At 26.7% G+C, this 6445-nt stretch overlaps 1 long non-coding RNA gene across 1 annotated transcript; it reads left to right on the top strand.

Moving 5' to 3' along the window:
- Positions 1-2804: 2804 nt before the first annotated feature.
- LOC111031902 lies at positions 2805-5780 on the top strand. The gene is made up of 4 exons (XR_002604261.1): positions 2805-2815; positions 3245-3259; positions 5190-5225; positions 5685-5780. It is a non-coding gene; the product is annotated as an uncharacterized LOC111031902 (long non-coding RNA).
- The last annotated feature ends 665 nt before the right edge of the window (positions 5781-6445 follow it).

The raw sequence follows: 6445 nt of genomic DNA, 5'->3' as shown, positions 1-6445 counted from the left end.
AGCACTGAAAAAGTCGTTTCAGGAATAGTGGCGCTCGGCGGAAGCTTATCTGGTGACTATTTCTAAAATACAATGGTTCTTAACATTGACTGGTAGAGAGCCATATTATGTAGCCTTTAACTATTAATTTTAATTTGCCACGCTTTGGTTGGCATGTGTTATAGAGGCAAAACGTCCACTGGGCAAAGTACCTTCGTGGGCCAGTATTCCTGAAACAAATATATAATATATTTTTCTATATTGTTAGACATTATTGATGTCTTATCAGTTTATTATTATCATCATGATAATTGATTCTCGATAATGCAATTTAAAATAAGCCAACTATAACAATAGAGTATATATTTTACAGTGTACTTTTTTCTTCCTTTACTTTTTTTGACAAATAATATATTTAATATTTTCATAATTATTTTCCAGTGGAGCGTAAGATGCATTTTCTGATTTATTATTTTCATTTTATAATGAATTTTTTTTTTTTTTTTGAATTAAGCCTCGGCAACTATGGCCATTGGCAATAAAGAGTTTAACTCTAAATTGTTTACATGATAATGTATTTTTGTTTGAAAAATTCTTGGTAAATTTACACAATTACACTATTTTAAAATAAAGGAAAGACAGCGGGAATGAATTCCTATTTATGAGAAACGTGATCTCAAATTTTTATTCAATCATATAATAAAAAAAAAAATTGAAACCCATGTAATTTTCGAAAGTAACACTATTTTTTAGAATATATTTATTGTTGGTTATTTGGTATCACTTCATCAGTCAATAATAAATTACTACAGACTACAATATGTAATTCTATGGTACCTTTTCAATTTTTACACGAACAACTTACATCTTAATTAAAGATATTTATAAATATAACGTTCCCACTTAATATTGCATTATAAGTGACGGTTGTATAACTGTGATTTAAACCATTGTTTCTGTGATAATGGTCCAAAATGTTAACAAATAATGTTACTACCAGGAACGATATTGAATTAAAAAAGCTATAGATTATTTCTTGTTCAAAAGTTGTTCAGAAAAAACATCATTGACAAACTCTCCGTTTGTAAAAAAATCTAAGAATAATAGAGACTCGTATTTTTTTGAGGATTTTTCAAACAAATCATAAAATTGTTTTTAATCATATCATAACTACCAACTAACAACTACCATTTTTTTTTCTCTTAGTCGTCGTAAGTAAGTATTTTCTGTATTGTATTATACTATAATGTTAAATGAATCTTCCATGTGTATATAGGTACTATTTATATTTTAAGAATCCAATGTTTATACTACCATTATATTGAATATAATTTATGTTGGTGTGCATATTTTTTAAGTATTGACATTGAATTTTTCATTTTCATTTTTCCTAAAAAAAACTTTGAGCCACTAATTATTAAATTGTAGTATTGGTCTAAATTATGTGTTTGTAAATTGTAATTGATTTCATAGTTGAACAAAATTATGAATATTTTATAATTAAAAACTACAATTTTTTTTTTTTATTCCAGGCACACAAGGTACGTAATTATATGATATTGTACATTTTTAGTCTGAAGTCTCATGCAGTGTGGACACGAGTCCAACGCTGTATTGAAGTGTTCGTGGTGTTGATTATCATATTATACATGTTGCGTGCACAACTAATTTATTTGTGTTTTAAATTCCTCTGAATGCAATCATGATAAATTATAATTACATAAATATATGTTAAATATAAGTGTTAGGTACTTATGAAAGAAAAATCTAAACGAAACGGTCATCAGACTGCATCACCAAAGATATTTATACATGTATAATTATAAAATATTTTTTAACTGTATTATAACTATGTAATAGATTCTTATTATTTTTGCCAAAAACAACGACATACTCCCAAGTCAGGTGCGAATACCTTATAAGTATCGCTGTGAATTTAATGCACTTAAGAACCTTAAAAAATGCATTTAAAATTTCAAAAAAAAGCAATAAAATATGCACTTAAAATGTAAAAAATGCAATATAAAATGCCAAAAATTATGGTATAAAATTCTTTTAAAATGGTTTTTAATTTCATTTTTATATTTATATTAACATTAGGTACAGGGGATTACTAACGAGTAATCATGCATAAAAAGTGACAATTTAATAAAAAAAAAAAACAAAAATAATGTTAGAAATAAATAACTCATGTAGTCATCTAGCAATATTGCCTTATTTTATCGACGTATATACAGCCTGTGTACAAGAACAATTTTTTTCTCACATTTTCTTCCGGCAATTGACGGAATTTGGTTAAAAATACTGGAAAATGAACTAAAAAAAGAAAATAAGACCTAAAAAGGCACAAAAATGACATAGACAATTAAAAATGTCAACAAATTCAAAAAAATTCAAAATAAAAGTTGCATACATAGATTTGTACATACTTCAAATCATGTACTTACAAAGCAACGTTTCACAATCACAAAAAAAAAAAATAATACACTTTCCTACAAATTCACAGCCCTACTTATAAGTATAAATGGACATCATTGTGTATTATCTAATTTATCATGACTGATAGTGGAATAGCAATATTAATTACTACATAATATGTAATTGTTTATTGTTTTAATTACTGGAATAACTTATAAATAAACTCATATTAAATTAAAACGTATATCAACATACACAGAAAAGCTTACAGAAGACTTACACCAGTAGATAGTTGTAAAATTCTTTTTAATGAAACATTTTGTAAAAGGACAATAATTATTTATTCTCAACCGTTCTTAGATTATGAAACATATGTTATAATAATATTATGTTTTGATTTTATTTCTAGAGTTAAGACGTACGTACATATTGCATGACGTATATTTTATTAATTAAATTTATGTGATAAGTGTCTCATACCTCATGTAATGACGATGATTATCAAATTTATCCTTATTCACTTAGTACCATTCAGCTATGTTGACAAATTTTATCTAGATAAAACTATATACGTACACCGTCTTTAAAATTTTGACTCTGGTTCTTAAACAATAAAAATCAATGAACTTCAAAATGATCATCAATAAGTCATCATATATTTCAGTCAATTTCAAACTTTCGCACTATTTAACTTAACATTTCAACAGCGTTCGTATTTTTATATTTTTCTGCATCCTATATTTTACGGTCTGTAAATATTATATAATTAGGAGTAGTATTCATTTCATTTGAGGTCCAAATATAATATCACATTAATTATAAATGTTATTGTAATTTTTTTGTTTAGTTAGAGTAGGGACCAGTACGTATATATTTATTTATTTATTTTTTTTTTTTTCTTAAGCTTCGGCAACTGAGGCCATTAGCTGTAGTAGGATTTGTATTGTAGGTTTGTTTGTATTGTATATTTTGGGACGGTAGGGGGGAACACGTGTGTGTTTGTTTTTGGCAGAATTTCGAATGGGGCACCCGTAGGTTTCTGCCATGCCCCGGGGGTGGGGGATGGCAGCACTTGTTCTCCGGTCACCGCGACTTGTCCGGAGAAAAATGCCGTCCGGTAGCCGAGGATCGAACAGCGACCGGCTGCGTCGCAGCGGACGCGTCAGACCACTCGGTCACCTCATCCCCGTATATATTTATTATGTTTATACATTTTTTTTAAACTAGCAACTAATCAAACTATGTAATATTTTGATCCGTATAAAGAATTCAGTATACATGCAATAATGTTTGTTTTCTACAATTTTGGGGTCTACGTACAAATCTGGAATGTAAATACCAAGACGTTTCTAATCTGGACACTGCAATTCTGGAACATAAAACCTGTACTTTTATGGAATTAATAAATCTGAACAGTGATGCCCACCTGGCAACTTGCTGGTTGTCCTGCGTTCGGAAAAAAAAATACGAAAATATCCCTCGAGTTGCTATGCTGCAATACCATCAAAAGTTGGTCACCGTCCTGATTTTTGTGGACTTCAAAATTGTATATTCCAGATTTGAACTGTCCCGAATTTTACCGTCCGAATTTGAAACGATTAAAATTGTATAGATTTATAATCATTAAATACCAGATTTGCACCTCCCAGATTTTGATTGTCCAGATTTTTACATTCGAGCCTTACACGCACTCTCCAATTTTGAATTATATTGCTAGGTGGAAAGGCGTTGATTTGAACACTGTTTCATTGGTTCGGCTTAAGTTTCATTCAATTCATTCAGGTGTCATTCTTTTATTTGAAAGTGATTGTTAGAGGTTTAGTAAACATTGATTAAGTAGGACTGATTTATTACAATATGTTTTGACAGTACATCATCATCGTTACTAGCTGATATTAGATTCCGAGAGAAACAATGAATGTATTGTTTTTATTATGAATGTGTTTCTTTTCTGTCTGTCAACTACATTTGGGTAGATAGTTAAATTTACAGATTCGATGTCAGCATATTTTCTGATAGAGAAGTGAATCTAATTGGTGCATTCGGTAGGTTAAAATTAAAAATCTTCATTAGTTTTGAAGGCATCGGAATAATGGGAATTTTTATGCATATGAGTTTTGGACAAAATCAATTTTTTTTGTTTTAATCAAAAACTTAAGATCGTAGATACTTGAAATATTCCCCAAATATTTGCATAAGCATTTATCAAGAAATATTTTGACTCTTTTTGAGTTATTACAATTTATAAATTGTTTTTAAATTTTTGTCCATAAAAACTTTTTTACTTGGTAAAAATTGAAGTAAAAACCTTGACAATTTAATACGAGGCTAATCGTAAATTGTTTTAGTAGAAGTATATATAATATTAATGATACACAGGCGCGATTGATTATAGCCATGAGAAATTTTCTACTTTTATTAATTTAATTATTTATACAAATTACCATGCAATGTTCAAAAAAAATATCAATGTTTAGTTTGTTGTTAAAATATAGAAACGCAATAATATTATAGTTAAAATTTTTTTTTTACAATTCCTACAATTATATTGATACGTGATTATTAAAATAGTTTACTATGTTCTTACAGCAACATTTTAAGTAGTAGATAAACCATATTTATTTAATTAAAATAACTGTTGAGATTCAATCAAAATTGTTTATCTGATGATCAATTCCCTGAATTTATTAAATATTTAACATTTTAACCAACAGAGTAAACTTATTTAATCATACGATATAGTTATACCGAAAATAATAGGAGACGGTCACAAAATAGGTTTTTTTTTACAGATGTTGCACGAGCATACAAACAATTTGTTCTGAAACGTAAGTTTATATCATATAGTGTGTGTAAAAACTGATAAACAATATTACCTATACAGTAACTGTGTTCTTTACAGAGTGATTTTTAAGTCTGTTCACATTTATTTTATAGTTAAAATATGAAAATATCAAATTTCTGATTTTTGAAATTATTAAACACACTTGAAAAGAATATTTTCGAATCCTTGATATTATTTTCCCATATAACAAGATTAGGTTATCTAATGGGTATTAATTTTCGATTTCAATTGCATTTTTTTTTTCATTATTTATTGTTTTTTAAATATATATATTGATAATAATTTTCTGCATCCGCAAATACAGAAGTTTTAAAAAGTATTTTTTATTTTATAATTGAAGAAAATTCCAATATTATCTTTGCATAAATAATTAAAATTAAATCATCTTATGTTGAATACAATCTCACAGACTCAAAAAATCTAATACTAATTTATTTTGCAGTAGCTAATCAACAGACTAATGATTGGTTTAATGACTTCTGTAAGATACAAATTGAAAATAATAAGTACGTAGACTTTCTGAACAATATGTTTGAAATCACCAATATTTAAATATATTGTTTAATAGTTTTAAGAAAAATGTTAATTGAATTGAATTGTATAACATAATGTTATATTTTATTAAACTATTACATACATGGATTTCATTATAACTATAAATATATTATACTATTATAACAGTTCAAACTTAAATAAATGCTGTGTTAATAATTCAACCTATACCTATACCTACCGTTTACTAATTACTAATAGTATAAATTGATAATATACAAGCATATAATATGTACATACAGTATATATAATATATCTAAAATATTTTCATGTCATAAAACCTATACCGGATGCATCTTATGTCATTTTTTTTACATTTTTTTTTGTATAAATGTAAATGAAATTTTATTGGTTTGGTCAAAAATAATGAATAAATTTAATAAAAGACACTTAGTAACTTATTACAATAGCAGTTGAAAAATATTAAAATGACATAGACTAGATACTAACCTAGATTCTAAGTTCACATTTTGACAATATTTATCAAATTGAAAATTGAAAATAATTTTGTAGTTAAAAATGTATAAAATTTTCAATTTTTATAGGTAAGGATTGAAAATTTAGAATAAGGTTTCACTTAAGCAGTTTTTTATCCACGACTAAGAAATCTAAAAAATATATGAATAGGTACTTTTATTTTGTACAGACATT

This window comes from Myzus persicae, unplaced genomic scaffold (assembly GCF_001856785.1).
Source record: "Myzus persicae strain clone G006 unplaced genomic scaffold, MPER_G0061.0, whole genome shotgun sequence".
In the NCBI taxonomy this organism is placed as follows: Eukaryota; Metazoa; Arthropoda; class Insecta; order Hemiptera; family Aphididae; genus Myzus; species Myzus persicae.
This window is presented reverse-complemented; position numbering and strand designations above follow the sequence as displayed.